Here is a 22,469-nt window from a genome sequence, read left to right as displayed (position 1 = left end):
GTGATATTCAACAAATTGTAGGATTTGGGGATTTTGGATTGAAATAGATTGTGAAGATCCAATTCTCCCATTTTACAGATGAGAAAATGGAAGCCTACAGATGTAAAGAACTCCACCCAAAGTCACACAGCTAGTTAAGTGACAGAGCCAGAATCATCAAGGTCTTCTGACCACAAATAGCTCCTCAGCTCAATATCTAGAAGGGATCTTAGAGCACATCTGGTCCGAACCCCTCATTTTCATATGACAAAATCGAGGCCCACAAGGGTCTTGTGACTTGCTTGGGGTCACACAGTAAATATGGAATGGAGCTTAAAGTCAAACTCAGGTCTATCCTGTTTTCCCACTTTCCACCCCAATGAGTCTCCAAATAACAATTTTTTATCATGATCATCCATACTATACCCCACCTCTAACTCCTTTCTCCCCTTCTCGGCCTCCCCCATATCTATCTACTCTATAACCCTCTTGGGCTCAGGCTGGCCCAAATGATTGGCATTGGGGTGGATGTTGGGGGTAGGACACAAGCCTGGGCAGCCTTGGGTCCCCATCAGGAGGCTGAGGAGAGAGGCTGGCCCTCTCAGGGTGGTCCAAGTGCCTGGGCCTGCGAGTCATACACTGAACATGAGCAGGGGCTGGTTATCAGAGGGAAATGGCCTAATGGAGACAGTTTATGAGGCCAGGCAGGGGGTCTCCCTGGGGGATGAAGCAAAAAACCCCATGTATGACTCATTCGAAACTGAGCCGGACAAAGAGCTGGAGGAGAAATGATCCAGTGCAGCCTGCCAGCCATGGACATGGTGACCTCATAGGCTGAGGGTTTGCTCTGGGGTGTGTGTGTGTGTGTGTGTGTGTGTGTGTGTGTACTTCTGAAGCTCTGACTTCACAACCCCCACTGCTGCTCATACCAGCCAACAGACCAGGGAGCCCGGTGTCCTTGCTGCTTCTATAGCTTCCCCAAATAAATACAGAGATATTACATCTATCAAATGTGATTTTTTTTGGGGGGGGGGGTGGAATCCAGACCTGTGATTTCATTGGTATAGAAAATGCCTAGAGAGGAAGCCCTTCTATACCAATGCAGACCAGCAACTTTTCTGCAACACATATTTAGAGTCCTGCCTGAGACATTGGGAGGTTGAGATTTGCTAAGTGTCCCACATGTGTGAGAGGCAAGACTTGAACCCAGCTCTTTTGACTCTAAGGCCATCTCTCTATCCACTACCCCATGCTGCCTCTCTACGTATGTGATACTGAGCCAAATATAGGCTGTGGCTAATGGAATATGTCATAAATACATAGAGTTTCAAAGGCCTTTCTTTAGACCATAAAGCAAAGATTGTCAGTGCTGAGAAGGACCTCAGAATGTAGAATGGCTGCACTAAATAGAATTATAGAATCAGAGCTGTAACTGGACATCTGGTGCCCGGAGTAAGCATCACAAGCCAGGACGAGGTGCACAAAGGGCATCCTCAGTCACTGTGTCTATATGGGGGAGGGAGAGGTTGAAAGGGAGGAGGGAGAGGGCAGTGACCAGGGTGGGAGACGTCAAGCCCCGTGGGCAGAGATCTAAGGACACCAGGAAGCTGGAGGCTGCCCCTGGAAAAAGGAAATGGACCGTCAGGTAGCTTCCTATTTTAACCAAGTATTCTTGAAAAGTAAGTTGCAAAATCCCTGAAGTCAGTTGTATCTCTCATTTGGCAACCAAGAGGCTTGATCACTGGGTGGGGGCATGGGGGGTGTCGAGTGAGCAGTAACTACTACAGCAAAGAGACAGATGTTTGGGGGGAGGGGTCTGAAAGTGGGCTTCAAGCCAACTCTTCGAAGTATCAGGACAGATTATTAGACCTAGAAGGAACTGTAGTGATCACCCAGTCCCCCTCCTCCATTTTAAAGGGGAAGAAACTGAGACCACAGAAAGGAGAAAATGATTTGCCCAAGGTCACAAAGGAAGATTCATTTACCTCTCCTTGAAGCTGGGGTCAAGCCAAAATAGTGTCAAAGGGAGTCCCAGTCTCAGAGACAGACAGATTATTAGAGATTACCTTGTCCAACCTCGTCATTTTACAAAGGAGGAAACCAAGGTGTGGAGGCAGTGCCAGAGCAGAGACCGGCTCCCAGGCCTCCAGATTCTCAGTCCAGTGATCTTTCAGGCAGATTGCTGAAATTTGGCTTTCATAGACGTGGCCAAGGCTCACTCAGAGATCTTTCCTGAGCACTAGCTCCAAGCTGTGTGACTCAGGATGAGTAGCTGACCTTGAGTAGAGACATGTACAAGAGTCGTTGGTTTTTCTCTGACCTCATCCTCTTCAGAAAGAGAAATCTAGCACCTTCCCCCAGAGTGAGCAGGGGCCTGGGTCTCTGGGATGTGGACCACACATGGTTTGCACCTACGACCCCCGTGTATTCATTTCCTTAGCCTCCAAGACTAGGTAGAGCCGGATCCACCCCAGCTGTAGCTGCCACTGTCTCTCTCACATCCCATAGGGGAACTCCGTCACTGATGTTCTTGCCCTCTTGTCACCTGCCCCAATGCACTTTCACCTGAAGGCTTGATACCACCACCAAGTTGTCCTGTCACCTTTCCCTTCTTAGAAGAGTACAAGTGTTCTCAGAGATCTCAAAATTTTCTTCTTGTCATTTTGTCGTGTCCAACTCTTCACGACCCCTTGGGCCATACTGTCCGTGGGGTTTTCTTGTCAAAGATACCGGAGTGGTTTGCCATTTCCTTCTCCAGTAAATCAAGGTAAATAGGAGTAAAGTGACTTGTCCAGGGTCACACAACTAATAAGCAAGGAAGTAAGGCCAGATTTTAACTCAGGTCTTCCTGACTAGAGGCTCCAAATTTTCTATCCTAGGACAACCCAGCTTGGTTCCTGCTCTGAACACAGACCATAGAATGCCAGAGTTGGAATAAAGACATTAGATGATAATCTAACTTCAGCACTTTACAAATGAGGAACATGAATCTGAGAGAGGCTAAATGACTAATAATAATAATATTATCTAACATTTATATAGAGCTTACTATGTGCCAAGAACTGTGCTAAGTCCTTTACAATTATTATCTCATTTAATCTTCCCAGTAACCCTGAGAGGTAGGTTACCTCTATTTTACAGATGAGGAAACTGAGACAAACACAAGTTAAGTGACTTGCCCTGAGTCATACAGCTAAGAAGTCTCTAAGGCCAAATTTGAACTCGGATTTCTCTGACTTCAGGCCTGGCACTCTATTCACTGTATCACCTAGCTGTTCTTGGATTGGTCCAAGGTCATCCAACTAATAAATAGAAATGCTGGAACTCACATTCCAGTTCCTTCTCCCATCTTGTCCTGTGTTCTTCCCCCACCAATAATAATAATTCACATTTGTACACTGTTTTAGAGTTTACAAAGTACTTTCCTCAAAACAACTCTATAAGGAAGGGTATCATTCCCATTTTACAAAGGTTTCCTATGACCCAGATTTAGAGAGACAAGAGAGGAGGAAATGAAGCCGATACCATTATGGTCTATACATCCATCTCCCCCATCAGCCTATCCTGGCACCTGACCCTAGGACCACCACGAAGGCTTCTTTCCTTTGGGCTAAGACTTCATTGTCTAGGCCTCCTTTAAGCAGCGTGCCTTAGGAGGGGGCTCTTATGGAATGATTATCGGTCGTTCAGACCTGTTTGCCTTCCTCCTTTATATAGAGCTTACTATATACCAAGGAGGGAGAAAGAGTTGGATAGAAAGGTAGGGGAGGAATCACTTTGAAAACTGAATGAAGTAGGAGGAGAAGGAGCATAGGAAGAAGAAAAAGAGAAGTAGAAACAGTGGAAGGAAAAGAAGGATGGGAAAGAGAAGAAAGAAGAGGAAGAGGTTGGGGAAAGTAGGTAGAAGAAGAAGAGGAGAAGAAAGAAGAGGGTGAGGAAGAAGTGAGATAGAGCTGTGAGGGGAGATGCAGAAAATGGAGAAGAAAAAGTGGAGTGGAAGGGGAGGAAGAGGAGCATGGGGCAGAAGAGGAAAGGCTGTTGCTACTTAGCACAGTGATCCAAATTCTTAAGTCTTTCAAAGCTACTTTTCTTTTCTTTTTTTTTTTTGAGGCAATTGGGGTTAAGTGACTTGCCCAGGGTCACACAGCTAATAAGTATCTGAGGCTCCATTTGAACTCGTGTCCTGATTGCAGGGCTGGTGCTCTGTCCACTGTGTTACCTAGCTGCCCCCTTTTCAGTTGTTGTTGCTTTTCTTTGCATTGCTCCACAAATCAGCACTTCTGTATATTATCAACAAAATCCAGCAGGAAGAGATAGAAAGAGAAAATCTATTTAAAATCACTAGAAATAATATGATGCTTGGGATTCTCCCTGCCAAGACACACAAAGGGATATTCATATATGAACTGTATATGAACACAATTACAAAATACTCTTTACATAAATAAAAATAAATCTAAAAAATTTTTAAAAATATAAATCTCTCATTGTCAGGACAAGTCAATATAATAAAAATGGCAATACCACCTAAATTAATTTACTTATTCAGTGCCACACTAGTCAAAATACCAAAAGATTACTTCACATAGAAAAAAATAACAAAAATTCATCTGGAGGAACAAAAGGTCACATTTATCAAGGAAATTAATGAGAAAAAATAAATAGAAAGGAAGGGAGCCTAGCAGTACTACATCTCAGACCATACTACAAAGCTATCCTCATCAAAACAGTTTAATATTGAGTAAAAAAAAGAGAGAGAGAGGTTGATAAGTGGAACAATATACAGATGCATACAATCGCTGTAGGCTAGTGTTTGATAAACCCCCAAACCCCAGGCATTAAGGCAAAGAACTCACTATTTGACAAGAATTCTTGGGAAAATTGGGAAGCAGTCTAGCAGAAAGTAGGGATAGATGAACATCTCACACTGTGTTACATAACAAGCTCAAAAGGGGTACGTGATTTAGACATAAAGGGTGATATCAGAAATATACTAGAAGAGCATGGAAGAAATCACCTGTCAAATATATGGATAGAGGCAGGCAGCTAGGTGGCACAGTAGATAGAGCACTGGCCCTGGAGTCAGGAGGACCTGAGTTCAAATCTGGTCTCAGACACATAACACTTACTAGCTGTGTGACTCTGGGAAAGTCACTTAATCCATTCCCTAGCAGCATAGATATAGATATAGATATAGATATAGATATAGATATAGATATAGATATAGATATAGATATAGATATAGATATAGATATAGATATAGATATATGTATATATAGATATATATAGATATAGATATAGATATATATGGATAGAGGAAGTTCATGACCAAAGAAGAGCTAGAGAGGTTCACAGGTAAAATGGACAATTTTGGTTACATCAAATTAAAAGTGTTTGCATAAAGAAAACCAATGCAGCTAAAATTAGAAAAGAAGAAGGAAATTGGGGCTGAAATCTTTGTAGCAAGTCTCTCTGGTAAAGGCCTCATTTCTAAGATATATAGGGAATTGAGTCAAATTTATAAAAAAAATAAAAACCATTCCCCAATTGATAAATGGTCAAAGGATATGAAGAGTCAGTTTTCAGAGGAAACAAATCCAAGCTATCAACAATCATTTGAAAAAATGCTCTGGATCACTAATAATTAGAGAAATGAAAATTAAAACAACTCTGAGGTATCCCTTCTCATGTATCAGATGGCATAGTTGACACTCCCCCCAAAAAAAGGAAAATTACAAATGTTGTAGGGGCTGTGGGGAAAATGGGCACGTTAATTGAGATGTATTGTTGATGAAAGTGTGAAACTATCCAGACAATGAGTCAATCAATCAGTGTTCCAATTCTAGAAAGCTATTTGGAGTTATGCCCAAAATGACATTAAGCTGTGCATGCTCTTTGACCAAGCATACTAGGTCTATACCCTGAAGGAGATCAAAGAAAAAAGGAAAAGATCCATATGTTCAAAAGTGTTTCTGGTAGCTCTTGTCATGGTGGCAAAGAATTGGAAACTGAGGCAGTACCCAGCAATTGTGGAATGGCTTCTTAAGTTGTGGTATAGCAATGTGATGAAATACATTGTGCTATAAGAAAAGATGAAGGGGATGGTTTCAGAGAAACTTGGGAAGACTTGTATGAGCTGAGGTAGAATGAAATGAACCAGAAGAACAATTTATACAGTAATAATTAATAAAGACAAACAACCATGAAAGACTTAGGAACTCTGATCAACACAATGATGATAATAATAACTTTATATAGCACTTACTATGTCAGCAATTATTATTTCATTTGATCCTTACAACAATCCTCTGAGGTAGGTGTCATTATTTTCTCCATTTTATACATGAAAAAGCTGAGACAAGCAGAGATTAAGTGACTTGCGCAGTATCACACATCTAATAAGTTTCTAAAGACAGATTTGAACTCAGGTCTTCTTCTTGACTGTAGGCCTAGCCCTCTATCCACGGAGCCACAAAGTGGGTGATCAACCACAAAAAAGACTCATGCTGAAATGTGCTACCTACCTCCAGATGGAAAGGCAAGGAATTTAGAATGCAGATTGAAGTGTGTGTGTGTGTGTGTGTGTGTGTGTGTGTGTGTGTGTGTGTGTGTGTGTGTGTAGAAACAGCTAATGCAGGAATTTGTTTTGCTAAACTATACATGTTTGCAACAAGTTTTGTTTTCCTTTCTCATTTGCGTAGGGAGGATGTGGGAAGGAGAGAATTCAGAGCTGAATAAAAAATAAAATTGAATTTTTAAAATTCAGTGTGAGCATTTACAGCTTTGAAATTGGAAAATACTACAAATCAGGGTTTGGTTTATTGTTTTGTTGATTGTCTCAACTTAAGAAATTGATGGAGAAAATGTTTAGGAATGCAGATTAAACTTAAAAGTGGAAGTATATGATTTTTCAGAGATCTGGTTGTTAAACATTCACCAGCACTCTTCTATCTCTCTCCCTTGTTTGATTAAGAATGCACCCCCCTACCCTTGGCTATGAAAGGTATAGGACCTAATTCTTTTATAATTTTTTAGTGGTATGATATTTAGTTAGAGAGCTGTCTAGAGCACTGAGAAGTTATCCAGAAGCACGTAGCCAAATGTTCCAGAAGTAGGATTGAATTCAGTTCTCTATATCAAGGAAACCATATATCCATTTTGTACCCCTCTCCCTATGATCTTTAATATTCAAGTCATATAACGAATCATTTCAGTATGCGCTTTTGGATCATTATGGTATGTGCTTTAAGATGGTAGTCTAACCCTAATTTCTGCCAGATGACTTTCCAGTTTCTCCTCATATCTTGTCAGATAGAGTTCTTTCCTACATAATTCATGTTTTGAGGTTTCTCAAACCCTGAGGTATTGAGTCCGTTATTTCTGATTCATCCTTTTCTAATACGTTCATTTATCTACTTCTCTATTTTTAACCAGTAACAGATAGTTTCGATGATTACTGTTTTATGATATAGTTTGAGGTCTGGAAGTGCTATTTGTCATCATTCCTAGGTTTTTTTTTTCATTACTTCCCTTGATATTCTGGGTCCTTTGTTCCTGAATTTCTTATTATTTTGTGTAGTTCTGTAAACTATACCATTGGCAATTTGACTGGGATAGCAGTCAATCTGGAATTAATTTCAATAGTATTATATTTTTATTTTATTCCTGTGGCTTATCCAAGAATACTGAATATCCCTCCATTGAAATTGTCCTTTACATTTTTAATGAGTTTAGTAATTATATCTATACAGGTATTGAAGTGCTTTGTTAGATTGTTTCTCAGATATTTTATTTTTCTATAATTATTTCTTTCAAAAATTAAGTTGCATTGATATCTTTTGTTTTTACACATGTAAATTGACCCCTGTATCCCTCCTCCTATCCTCTCCCAGAGAACCATCTCTACAACAATTTTAAAAGAAAAAAGAAATATAAGAAGAGGGGTGATATCATTAAACCAATCAATACATCCCCCCCAAAAAAAACCCTACAAAATAGGCAGCATTCCATACCCAGGGACAGCACTCCCACCTCTTAAAAATGAGCGTGGGAATGTGTCTTTGGGGCCAAGCTTATACTTTGTAATTTTACAACATTCATTTTTAAATTGTTTCATGATTGTTGCTCTTTCTGTTACATTGTTGTGATCATTGTGTATATTGTTTTCTTATTCTTTCTTCACTTTGCATAATTCCATATGTCTTTCCACACTTCTCTGTACTCATCTTCATAGTTTCTTATAGCACAGTAATATTCTATCACACTCGAGTACTGTACTACAATTTATTCAACTATTCTCCAATCAATGAGTATCTGCCTTGTTTCCAATTTCTTGCTACAACAAAATGTACTGCTTGTACATTTTCATCCTTAATATTAATAGGAAATCCTCTAATTTTTCTGTGTTATAAATAATGTTTGCTTTTCATTTCATGTAAATGCTTTCTTTTTAACACATTAAGCAAGGATCTTGTAATTGCTATGGCTTTTAGTGTTTTTGAGCTAACAATTAGATCTGCTACTGGGCCCAGGGCAGCTTGGCACTAAGCTTTCTCCCTCTCCGCTCAGAAGGTCCTCTTCTCTGGACCCACATATGTAGTTACTAGGAGCCTGAAAACCTAGAAGAAGGGTCAGACTCTTTTTCTCTAATTATTTGGCTTGTTATGCCTTCACACCAGTTATGCCTTCCTCCCTGAGGAAATTTTTACTTAAAGCTTGGGATTAGCTTATATCTAGGACCTCCCAAGGTGGGGGTGTATGTGAAAAAAGGAACTCATTATGCAATATGAATCACATATGGAACAGCTATTTATATCCCCCAAACATATGAGATGCTAAAAGATATAAAAGACCCTATACTGCACATTGACAAAAGTTAAGCAACCAGTAACCTATAACCACTGTGAAACACAGCTGAAAGATTGAGATTTAAACATCAGAACATAGAGCAGTTTGTGAAACTGATGAACAGACAGCTTATATTTCACTTCAATTCTGTACTGAGCAAATAATTTGCTCCAGTTCCATATCTTCTGGCAAATGCAGCCAAGACTTGGGTTCATCCTCTTGATAATGGTTGTCTTCTCCAGTGCAGAAACTCCCTCTTCTGCCTCTCAGCTCCCACCCAGAGCTTAGGATCTCCCAACTCCTTAGATTTGTGGGGCTGCCTTCAAGGTTCCATCTTGGGATTGCTGTTAAATCACCTAAAATCAGGCATGTAAAAAAGCAAAGGAGGTAGTCAAAAGCATATACTCAAATTCACCTAACTCAACTGAGCTCTAAGTCTAGCTGCCATACTTCAGGTGGCTACGTGGACACAGGGTGTTCCTGCTCTTCCTCTCATCACAACAGATTCCTAGTTAGTCCTCACACAATGTGCAGCTGTGAAGAGAAGACAGAGACTGAGGTCGTGTTATTCCCTTTTAAAGAAGATTGCTTCATCATCTCTAAGGTGTCTAATTGCTGAGCCAGCACACATGGTCAACTAGAAGTAGAAGATATTCGTCATCTCCAAAGTGCTCAAGCGCTTAGCTAGCACACAAAGTCAGCCATAGGAAGGTAGGGGAATTTTGTGAATGCCTTATTAACATTAACATAAATGAGTGTTGTATCTTATTGAAGATTTCTTCTGCATCTATTTATATAATCATAGAGACTTATAATTGATACAGTTTATTGTAATCACTGTACTTCATGTGGAACCATTCCTACCTTCTTAGCATGACTTGGTCATAGTGAATGAAGATATGTGTTTGTAATCATTCTGCCAATATCTTATTTAATATTTTTGAATTATTTATTTATTAGTGACATTTCTTTAGTTCAATTTATCTGTTTTATTCTTCCTCCCCCCTTTTATTTTGGTGTAAGAACCATGTTTGTCTTATAGAAGAAAATTAGTATGGTGCTGTCTATTTGTTATTTAAATCTGAATATGTAATAAAGGAGGATATTCTTTAAATGTCTGACAGAATTAATTTATAAATTTCTGGTCCTACAGTTTTTTCCTTTGCTAGTACATTTATATCCTAATTTATTTCTCTTTCAGAGATTAGGTATATAGGTACTTATTCCCTGTTTTCTCAATTTTTATAATTTACATTTTTATAGATAAGAATCCATTTAGTTAAAATCTTACATTTTGTTGGCATATAATTCCACATAATAATTTTTAAATAATCGTTATTCTTCATTTACTATTATTTCCCTCTTCTCAGTTTTATTTTGGGAATTTGGTTCTTTGTCTCTCTAAATTAATTAATGTTTTGTCTATTTATTTTTAAAAGTTCCTTTTTTATTAATTCAATTGTTTTACTTTGTATATAATTTTAAGAATATCTTTCTCTCACTGATATATTGGTGAACTTCATAATGTTCTAATTTTTTTAACTGCATCCTCAGTTCATTAGTTTTTTTTCCCCAGTCTTATAAGTGTTCTGGGATTTGCCTTCAAGGAGTGCTTTCACTATATCCTTTCAACATAGGGTATATAACCCTATAATATAACCCCTTATATTGGGGTGCATTTCATTTCAGTTTCTTCTTTCATTTATAATCCTAGATGAGAAATCCTGTACAATTCTAGTTGTTGTTATTGTTTTTTACTATGTGACTTTTTTCCTCCTGGCTGTTTGTAAGACTTTCACTTTATTTCTGAAATGCTGTCATGACAGCATTTTGAAGTGAATTGAATTTAAAGTTTCTCTCTATCAGCATCCTGTGGATTCTATAAATCTGAATTGCACCCTCTGGCTTAAATACTTCCAAAATAGCTTTTCACATGATTTCCTGAAATATTACATTTATAGTTTTTGTTTCTTCATTAAAAAAAAACACAATAATTCTCAAGGTTTTTTTAAACTATGTTATATACATTAGTCCCATTGCCTTCATTTGAAGATATCTCAATTTTTCTTTCAGTAGTGCTGATTTTTCATTTTGGTTATTGAAATTTTAACAATTGCCTCTCAGGAGCTGGTAGGAGCTGACTCCAGCGCAATAATATTCTTCTCCTCTTGTTGTCTTCCATTTGGACTATTCTGTTTCAAAGAGAACTCATCATTTTGTTGACATACTTTACCAAATGCTCTAAGCTTTCATCTCATGCTGTTTTTCCTTCCTTCTTTGATTTTAATTACATCTTTATCAATGCCAGATCTTCTTTTTATTTCTCTTTTGAACTTCTTGGACACTTTAAAGAGTCTTGAAGTACATCCAATTTTTCTTGATTTATGAGTTTGCTTACAGTTGTTGTTACATTATCTTTCCTTCTGGTTTCTTCTCATTTTCTTTTCCCTATAATATTTATAGATTGTATTGGACTCTCTCTCTCTCTCTCTCTCTCTCTCTCTCTCTCTCTCTTCTCTCTCTCTCTCTCTCTCTCTCTCTCTCCCTCTCTCTCTCTCTCCCTCCTTCCTTCCCTCTCTCCCATCCTCTCTCTCTCTCCCATTTTCTTTGAAGTGATTTTCCTTGTAATGACTTTGTTTTCATCATTGTTTTTCTCTATTTGACGCATTTGTTGATATTTTAAAGGAGATTAGAAAGGATCTGGGGTCAGTCATGATGGGGTCAATCACTCCATCACATTGCCCTCAATGTCCACCTTTGTTTCTTTTCCCCAAAGCAATTATTAATAAACATTAACAAATACTCTTTACTTCATTCCTTCAATCAGCAAACACATATGAAGAAATGTCATCCTTATCTGGGAGATGAAGGATGACTCATCGGAAGAGATCATATTAGTCTTCCTAAAGCCCCACCTTCTTCCTGTCACTCTTTTGCTCAAGAACCTTCTTTGGTTCATTTAATTTTCTTTCTTTTCCTTTTTTTTTCTTTGTAAGGCAATTGGGGTTAAGTGACTCGCCCAGGGTCACACAGCTAGTAAGTGACAAGTGTTTGGTCTGAGGCTGGCTTTGAACTCAGGTCCTCCTGACTTCAGGTCCAGTGCTCTATCCACTGTGCCACCTAGCTGCCCCTGGTTCATTTAATTTTAAAAAATTAATTGAGCATCTGCCATGTAGATAGCTCTCTTTGCTTGATACTAAGAACAAATATAGAGTAGTAAGTCACAGTTCTTGACCTCAAGAAACTCTTAGTTTCATAGAATGACCATGCAAATTACTTCAAGACTACACAAAGTAGAGCTTGTTGGAGTCAGCTGCTACTAGCTCCCAAGAGACAATTGTTAAAATTTCAGTTTGAGCATTTACATCTCTGAAATCTGCAAACACTAAAAATCAGGGCTCGTTTTATTGTTTTGTTGAAAGTTTGGGAGAAAGTGTTATTAAATGTAGATTTAACTTAAAAGCATATATGCATGCATTTTTGGAGACCCTGTTGTTAAACATTTACCAAAACACCCCTAGAAAAGTACCATATAAGAAGAACGTGCTACTTGGGTTCAGAGGAGGAAAGGATCATTTAAAAGTGGGAAGGGGGATCATGGAATGTTCCTTTATGAAAGGGACATTGAGCTTAATTTTTAAGGAGGAAGAAGATTTGAAAATGGATGAATCAGGCACTCCAGGTGGGAAGACATGACATAAGCAAAATACATACAAAATACATGTAAGTGTGGTATGTTAGAGGAACATAAATCTGTCTTGTTTCGATAGAATTTACGGAGAGGAAGAATAGGAAATAATACTGGAAAAGTCAGTTAGAGCCAGATTAGGGAGTAGGCCTTGAATGCCAGGTTAAAGAGATGGAAGGTCCCCTAAAATGTTTTGATCAACAGAAGTTATCTGGACAAGTATTTTACACTGTCCCTTTAAATATCATGTCACTCCAACCTGAGGAATTCAGTTCTTGGTGATTTACTTGAGGTTGCTTGCAGGAAACTGAAGTCCCAGACAGATCCATTTCACACATTTCACCCTCTCTCTCCACAGAGTGCTGAGCCCAGTTTTCCAGGGAGGGAACAGAAAATGCCAAATGTGTCACTCTCCCTACAGGCTAACAGTTTGCAACAGGAATATCCCTCTACCTCTACCTTTCTCCTCTGTCATAAAGGTGACCTCAGCCATGGGGTGACAGAGCTATGAATCACAGACCTTAAAGGAAAATGGCCTGTGAATTAGGAAGCATAAGTATAATAATGAACATTGAGTTGTAATACTTAGAGCTGAAAGAGACCTTTGAGCCTGAGATGTCAAGGCTAGAAAATACTTTAGAATATAGAACACAAAATGTTAAAATAGAAAGGGAATCAGAACATAGGATATGAGATGTGGGGAAAGATCTTAGAACATGTTATATAGTGTGCCTGGTCTGAAAGGGAGCTTAGACACCAAATGCCAGAGCTGAGAGGAACTGAGGAATACAGAACACAGAATAATAGAGCTAGGGAGAGCCTGACAACATAGAACAGAGGTAACCACTAGATGGCACTGTGAGAATGTAAACTAGCTACCTGAACTAAATTCATCAGTAAGACTCAAAAATCACCTGTCGGCTTCAGCTTCTACACTGCATCCTACATTCTTATATCATCTTGCGGTATGTGAAGCAACCAGTCTATAATGTCCCCTTTCTTTCCTTTCTTCGCAGCATGCTGTCAATCATGGCTCTATGGTCATTTAATATCTTAAAAAGCAATTTAATTGTATTACAAAGAAGCATTACTTGCAAGTAACATAGACCATGCATTCCAAACCCTCTCAAAGGCAGAAACCTCATTGGGTTAGAATGTTAGAGTTAATAGGTACCTTAGAATATAGAATGTCAGAGCTGGAAGGGACCATAAAGCATAAAGCACAGAATATAAGAGCTGGAAGAGACATGAAGTATCATTTAGTTCAACAGATAAGGAAACCAAGGCTGGGGTGGGGCAGAAAATGACTACTTGAATTTACATGATAGATAAGTGAGTCAGGATTTGTCATTTGACTCCAAACTGAGTGTTCTTTCCTCTGCAACATTCTAGAAACTCAGAATATGACACAATTTGGTCCCTAGCTATATCATTTTCTCTCTCCCTCTTCCCCAATTCCCAATAGCCCTCTAAATCAGACTAATCACTACACTATCCCCTACTCTAAGTCTACTCATGCTGTCTCGCAAGGAATGTTCCCAATGTCACTTTCCAATATTTTATTTCTCCAAACTATACCCATCCTTCCAAGCCCAACTCAAATCTCATGCCACCCAACTCCCACATTACTCCTCAACTTCATGTCACAAACCCCCAAGCCTTCTTTCCTCTAGGCAAACCAACTCCAGTTCCTTCCACCCATTCCCTTTCAGCTCAGTCTCCAATCTTCTCATCATCCTGGTCTTCTTCCTGTGGATATTCTCCAGTTTGTCCAAATCGTTCCTAAAATATGGTACCCAAAGCTGAACACAGCATTCCACATGTGCACTTGAACAGAGAAGAGTATATAATAGGTTTGTCACTTCCCTCATTCTAGAAGCTCTGCCTCTCTTCATAATCCCAGCCTAAGAGTTCATGAGCTTTTTGGGCAGCTGTATCACACTGTTGACTCGCCTTGAGTTTACAGTTGGCTTGAATCTCAAGACTTTTTCATAAGAACTATTATTTTCCTCCACTGTATAGTCATGAAATTGATTTATTGAAATCAAATGTAGGATTTTATGATTATTCCTATTAAATAAGAATAAATAAAGTTAATTCAAGATTATTTAAGAGAAAAGGCACTAATAACTGGCAATGGGACTAGGGGGGATCAGGAAAGACCTGATGAAGGATCAGGAGGTGGCACTTAGGGTGAGATTTGAAGGAAGGTAAGATTCTAAGAGGTGGCAGTAAAAAAGAAGCATGTTCCAGACATGGAGGATGCCCTTTACAAAGGCAATAAAAAACAGAACATCAGCAAGAAAGCCAGTTTGGCTAAGTAGAGCCCATGAAGGGGAGCAATGGACAATAAACATGGGAAGGTAGGCTGGAGCCAGGTAGTGAAGGTCTTTCAGTTTCAAAAAGAGTTTTATTTGATCTTAAAAGCAATGAGGAGCCACTGGAGTGTGCCAAGCAGGGTTTGCATGTGCATTTCTGTGTGTGGTGAATAGGCTCTGGGTTCACTCTCCCAACTTCCCCACTAGCACTGGTAGGTCATATCCCCATAGGTCATCTGCTTCTCTCTTCAAAGTCCTAGGGGTACCCTTGAGAAATTGTGAGTGTTTTCTCTAGTGCCATTGTTCACAAACCCCCATCCAATGGGTTTTCCACACTATCAACTGCCAGTTATTATGTGCCCAATATCAACCTGACCAATTGATCTCTCTTCAATGTCATTTACCTAATTAACATCAAATAGCTTTTATAAAGGAATGCTTTCTGCAGTAGTATAGCAAATACAGAATTACAAAAACATCCCCCCAGCTGAGGCTCACTCTCCCATCTAAGCCCCATTTGACCCCTGGGGAGAGTAGACTCAGCTTAAAGGGGCAACAGCTAAACATTGACCCCACCAAATTTATTTCTGAGTGGGGCATCCTTGCTTGTAGTTGTTTCACCTGTTGGGTGAAGTCATTGCTGTACCGAACAAACAGGTCGTTCCTCAGGGCTGGCTCCTCACTAGATTTAGCTGGTGCAGCTACCAGCAGATTCTGCTGTGGACCCCAGTTGCTAATTTGGTAAGTCCTCCAATTTTGAAACTCACAAGGTCATAGCTTGGTTCCCTTCCATTACAATATTCATCCCCCTAGGATCAAGAAATAAAACACACATGAAGCAGAAACAAAGATGACACCATGTATACATGGCCATGTATGTTCAATTATCCTTTACCTGTCCATATAAGAGTGAGATCAGGAAACGCTTGCTCCCTCATTCCTTTCTCCTTCATGTTTGTATACTGTTCTTCTTGTGTAATACCATTTTGGGGAAATAATTTCTCCCTCTTCTATCTCATTAGTGCATTCTTTTATTCTGTTCCTTCTCCTTTCCTCTTTTAAAATGTATAAAACAGAACAAAATCACTTCCCCTGCCCTAATGTGTGTCTCATTTAACTTCCACCCTGACCCTTGAAAATAGTCACTTCTTCAATTAACTTCTTTCAAGTTTGCTTAAATATACTTACCTTCTGTATTTGCATTATAAAGTCTCTACTCAACTCTAGTCTTTTCATCAGGAATACCTAAAAGTACTCCATTGTATTAAAGGTCAATTTTCCTCCTGTATGATTATACTCAGTTTTACAAAGTTAAGTTATGTGGTTGCAAATCTTTATCTTCTACCTTTTGAAAAAATTGTTTCCAACTTTTTTCTTTTTTGTAGTAGTTACTGCCAATTCTTATGCAATCCTGACTATAGTGCGTCCTTGACTGCTCTTTCTGATTGCTTATAAATATTTTTTTCTTTTACTTAGAAGACCTGGATTTTGGCTATGACATTTCTGGGTTTCTTTCAGGAAGTGATTGATAAATTCTTTTAATTTTTGCTTTGCTATCTGGTTTTAATTGATCTAGGCAGTTTTCTTTTATGATTTCCTGGTGTCCAGCTTTTTTTTTTTTGGTCATGGTTTTCAGTGAGCTCAATGATTTTTAAGTTATTTATCTTTAGTCTGGTTTTCAGGGAATTTTTTTTACAGTAAGCACTTTATATGTTCTTTTTTTTTCCTCTTAATCTTTTGACTTTTTCTAATTTCTTGTTATCCCATGGAATCATGAGATTCTGTTTCATCCATTCTAGTTTTCCTAAAGCCTACTTCTAGAGTAAGGTTTTCAACTTTCTGTTCTAGGCTACTTATTGACCTTCCAATTTTTTTCCTCCTGAGAGCCCATCTTGTGTATAATTTCTATTTTTGTCTCTTCATTTATTTTTTCATCTATTCTTCCCATTTTTAAAGTTTTTTTTTTCCTCTAAGACTTTGGTTATACTCCTCATGTGGCTATTATGTTATTCTGGATTTACCTTTTGGAATTCTCTTGTCTTCTTCTGTTTGCTCATATTTTCAGCATTATTTCTTGGATTGGAATTTTGTGCATGGAACAGTCTTTTTTCAAGTATATGTTAATTGCTTAGGTAGATTTTATATAGTCTTGTCCCCTCTGTAGTCTGAATGTCATTGCCACTGCCACTGCTCATCTGGATGGGATGGATCCTACCCTCTACTGGTTGGCTTCTGTTTCAGTCTCCTAGTGGTATATTGTGGGTTCTGCCCTCAAACATCTCTTTTTCCTTCTCTTTGCCTGATCTTAATCAGGAATTGGTTCCATCCCCTACTGTGGCCTTGAGAAACTCCAGTGGGATATTGGAGATCATGTTGCCATCTGCATTAGCTTTCTGCATTGTCTTCTCTCCAAGGGCTGGCACCCAGGTAGTGAGAAGGCCTTATCCCCTGCTCTAAGGAAGATACAGCAGGGTCCTATTTCCCTAAGTAGTGGCCTATGGGAGGAGGGAGGATGAGCTTGGTACTCCACTTCTATCCTGACAGACCAGAACCAAGATATGATTTCAGGACACAATTGCTGGAGTTCACTCTGGATTGTAAGTCTCCTGTTAAGAGCACTGATTGGCTTTAAGTTCACTCTTTTCCCCATCTCTTCTGTTTGTTTGTTTGTTTGTTGGTTTGTTGGTTTGTTTTTGCCTAATTCCCGAAGTTCATACTGACTTCCTTAGTATAATCAACCCTCTTCCAATCTCTGCCCATTTCTGGACATTTTTTCTGTGTTTGCATTTCTGGACCAAATGGAGTAGCTTGTTTTTCTTTCAATTCATTTTTCTTTATGATTTATCTTTTGAGCATTTTTTTGTATTTTCTGGGGTTTATGTGGGGGAACTAGGCCTCTCTATGATCTTTCTCATCACCACACTATTCAGAAATCTCTCTTTAGTGCCAATTCTACGTCTGTGCTATAAGCATATCTAACCTGATCTTTGATAGTGGAAAAAAAGCTTGTTATAAAAATCTTTGCAGATCTTTTCCATTTTTCTCCTATTGACTGTCCTTTTATCTTCATTTTTATGTCCTGAAATTGAGGACATTATGTCCTCAAAATAAGGACATATTTCATGTCCTCAAAATGATTTTACTTAGTTGGGTCTTTTGCCAAGCTTTTAAAAACTAGTTTTACTATTCATTGCTTCTCTTTGCTTTATGAGGTGATGTTGCTTATAAACTTCCATCATCCTTCTTTATAATATTTTATAAGTGAGTTTATATTATAAACTAGTATTGCCATTGGCTACCATACCTCTTCACTTGACAAGTGAAACAAGCATTTGCTGAAGAAACTTTTTAAGCTTTTTTGGTTTCCTTGTTTTGGCAATTTATTTACATTTGTTAAACTTACATGTGAAATTATTATTATTGCTGTTGTATCTAAGCATGTTTGTTGATCCATTACCCATTTTAGCAATTCTCAATGACATCTTTGAATAACTCAGAATTGATCTTTTTCACTAATCTATCTCATTTTTTATTTTTCCCTTAGCTATATAAAATTTTTTGTCTTTGTTCTGACAAGTTGATGGTATGACCATACATAGACACCTGATTCAAGAATGGCTCCCAAATAAATGAGTCTTTTTTCTGCTTGTTAAAATATAATTAGTTTCACTTTTGTGATATTAACTGATTTTCGTATATCTAGCACTTCCCAATTCTCTTCTTCAAGAAAGTATTCATGTAATGGAATATGATTACAATGTAAGAAACAAGGAATATAAAGGATTCAGAGAACTTTGGGAAGACTTATATGAATTGTTGTAAAATGAAATTATCAGAACCAAGAAATGAAGACCACAATAGTTGAAAGAAAAATTACTTTCAGGGGGCAGCTAGGTGGCACAGTGGCTAGAGCACAGGCCCTGAAGTCAGGAGGACCTGAGTTCAAATCCAGCCTCAGACAAAACACTTGACGCTTACTAGCTGTGTGACCCTGGGCAAGTCACTTAACCCCAATTGCCTAAAAACAAACAAACAAAACAAAAAGAAAAAGAAAAATTACTTTGAAAGATTACAGAATTCTGAGCAACACAATGATCAACAGCTTTGTAAAGAAGGCACAAAAATTTACTGAAGAAAATAACAACTTAAAGAATAGAATAGACCAAATGGTAAAAGAGGCACAAAAAGCCACCGAAGAGAAGAACTCCTTAAAAAGAAGAATTGACCAAACAAAAAAAGAGGTACAAAATCTCAATGAAGAAAATGATTTCTTAAAAAACAGAATTGGGCAAGTAGAAGCTAATAATTCCATGAGATAGCAAGGAACAATCAAACAAAACCAAAAGAATGAAAAAATAGAAGAAAATGTGAAATATCTCATTGGAAAAACAGCTAACCTGGAAAATAGATCAAGGAGAGATCATTCAAAAGGACTACCTGAAAGCCATGATTAAAAAAAAAAAAGTCTGAATATCATATTTCAAGAAATTATCAATGAAAACTTCCCTGATATCCTAGAACCAGAGGGTAAAATAGAAATTGAAAGAATCCACCAATTACCTCCTAAAAGAAATCCCAAAATGAAAACTCCTAAGAATATTATAGCCAAATTCCAGAGCTTCCAGGTCAAAGAGAAAATATTGCAAGTAGCCAGAAAGAAACAATTTAAATATCATGGAGCCACAGGCTGGATGACACAAAATCTAGCACCTTCTACATTAAAGGACCAGAGGGATTGGAATATGATATTCCATTGCAAGTAGCCAGAAAGAAACAATTTAAATATCATGGAGCCACAGGCTGGATGACACAAAATCTAGCACCTTCTACATTAAAGGACCAGAGGGATTGGAATATGATATTCCAAAAGGCAAAGAAGCTGGGATTACAACCAAGAATCACCTACTCAGCAAAACTGAATAGAATCCTTCAGGGGGAAAAATGGATATTTAATGAAATAGAGGACTATCAAGCATTCCTGAAAAAAGACCAGAGCGGAATAGAAAATCTGATTTTCAAATACAAGACTCAAGTGAAGCATAAAAAGGTAAACATGAAAGAGAAATGACAAAGGATTCAAAAAGGCTAAACTGTTTAAATTTTTACGTGGGAAAGGAGATACTTCTAACTCCTAAGAATGTTATCATTATTAGGGTAGTTAGAAGGAGTATACATAAACAAAGGGCGTGGGTGTGAGTTGAATATGATGAGATGATATCCAAAAAAAATCAAATTAAATTAAGAGGTAAGAAAGAGAGATGCACTGGGAGAAAGGGGAAGGGGGAGGTAGAAAGGGATAAATTATCTCACATGAAAGAGCTTTTACAGTGGAGGAGAAGATGGGGGGATGGACAATGCTTGAACCTTACTCTCATTGGAATTGGCTCAAAGGGAGAATAACATGCATGCTCAGTTGGACATACAAATCTATCTTATCCTATAGGGAAGGAGGAGAGGAGCAGGATGAATGAGGAGGTGGGAATGGGGGGTAGAGCTGATACAACAGAGGGCAGAAAAAATTTTGCACAAAGAAAACCAATGCAGCTAACATTAGAAGAAAAGCAGAAAACTTAGAGGAGACGATGATTTTACAGCAAGTTCCTCCGACAAAGGCCTAATTTCTCAAATATATAGAGAACTGAGTCAAATGTATAAGAATACAAGTCATTCCCCAATTGATAAAGTGTCAAAGGATATGAACAGGTAGTTTTCAGAAGAAATCAAAGCTATCTATAGTCACATGAAAAAAAATGCTCCAAATTACTATTGATTAGAGAAATGCAAATTAAAACAACTCTGAGGTGCCACCTCATACCTATCAGATTGGCTAATATGACCAAAAAAGGAAAATCACAAATGTTGGAAGGGATGTGGGAAAATTGGCACATTAATGCACTGTTGGTGGAATTGTGAACTGATCCAACCATTTTGAAGAGCAATTTAAAACTATGACCAAAGGGCATATGAAACTGTGTGTACCCTTTGATCCACACTACTAGATCTGGATCCCAAAGTGATTTTTAAAAAGGAAAAGGAAAAGGACCTATATGTAATAAAAATATTTATAGCAGCTCTTTCTGTTATGGCAAAGAATTGGAAATTGAGGGGATGCCCATCAATTGGGGAATGGTTGAACAAGTTATGGTATATGATTGTGATGGAATACTATCATACTATAAGAAATGATGAGTAGGATGTTTTCAGAAAAACCTGGAAAGACTTACATGAACTGATGCAAAGTGAAGTGAGTAGAACCAAGAGAACACTGTACCACAGTAACAGCAATATTGTACAACAATGTGAATGACTTAGTCATTCTCAGCAGCACAATGGTCTAAGACAGTTTCAAAGGACTTATGATGAAAAGGACTATCCACCTCTAGAGAAAGAATTGAGGGAGTGTGAATGCAGATCGAAGCATACTTTTTTTACTTTATTTTTCTTGGGGTTTTTTTTGTCTGTATTTTCTTTCACAACATGACTAATATAGTTTTGCATGACTGCACATGTATAACCTATATCAATTGCTTGCCTCCTCAAGGAGGGGGGAGGAGAGGGAGAGAGGGAAAGAATTTGGAGCTGAAAATTTTAAAGTGAATGTGAAAAAATTGTTTTTACATGTAATTTTAAAAAATAAAATCTTTTTTAAAAAGAGAGAAAAAAAGAATTCTACATTTTAAGACAGTCTATAAATATTAACTGTGTTTATTAAAAACCAGCTATGTAGAAGTTTTAAAAAAAAAAGTAAGAGTGTGGCTTTTGGAAGTCCCACTATTCAAAACAAAGGCCCATGCTGGCTCCTACCTCAGTTTTAGGAAACCTGCTCCTTTCTTCTTTTCCCATTGTTGCCTTTGGAAAGAGACAAAGAAAGTAGGAAAGAGGGAAGAGAGAAAGGGAAGAGGAGGAAGGGGAAAGGAGAAATGGAAAAGGGAAAGGGAGGAAAAAAAGGGGAAGGGGGAAGGGAAAGGGAAGCACGCTTAAAACAGAACTCAATGCTTTCTCTGTTTAATTCTGCTCCTTCTCCAAAATTCCTTATTTCCATGGAGGGTGCCTCCATCTTCCTGGTCACCCAGATTCGTAATCTTGGAATTATCCATGATTCTTTCTTCTCTCTGACCCTTCTTGCTCTAGCAGTTGCCAAATCATTTCCATTCTGCTGCCAAAAATATCTCTCACAACTGTCCTCTCCCAGAGATGTGCTGAATGAAGCCAGCTCAGACTGGCTGATGGTTAAAATTTCAGTGCGAAATGCCTCCCTCAGACTGGCAGAATGCTATAAATCAGGGCTTGATTTATTGTTTTGTTGAATGTCTAGACTTAAGAAAATGATGGAGAAAATGTTAATAATGCAACTTAGAAGTGTGTCCTGGGGACATTTTATTTTTCAGAGAGCATGTGATTAAACACTTACCAGCACAGCCCTGCCTCTACCACTCCCCGAGTTCAGGCCCTCACCGCCTCTCATCGGGACCGTCTCGTGATTTCCAGCCTCTCTCCTCTCCAATCCATCTTAAAGGCCTGAAAGGCCTAACCACATTACCTGCCTCTTCACTCCTCTTCAGTAGCAACCCATTGCCTCTAAAATGCAAACTCCAGCATTTGAAATTCTCCGTGATCTGGCACCCACCTACATTTCC

The sequence above is a fragment of the Phascolarctos cinereus genome, unplaced genomic scaffold, assembly GCF_003287225.1.
Source record: "Phascolarctos cinereus isolate Bilbo 61053 unplaced genomic scaffold, phaCin_HiC Scaffold_4;HRSCAF=312, whole genome shotgun sequence".
Lineage (NCBI taxonomy): Eukaryota > Metazoa > Chordata > Mammalia > Diprotodontia > Phascolarctidae > Phascolarctos > Phascolarctos cinereus.
This window is presented reverse-complemented; position numbering follows the sequence as displayed.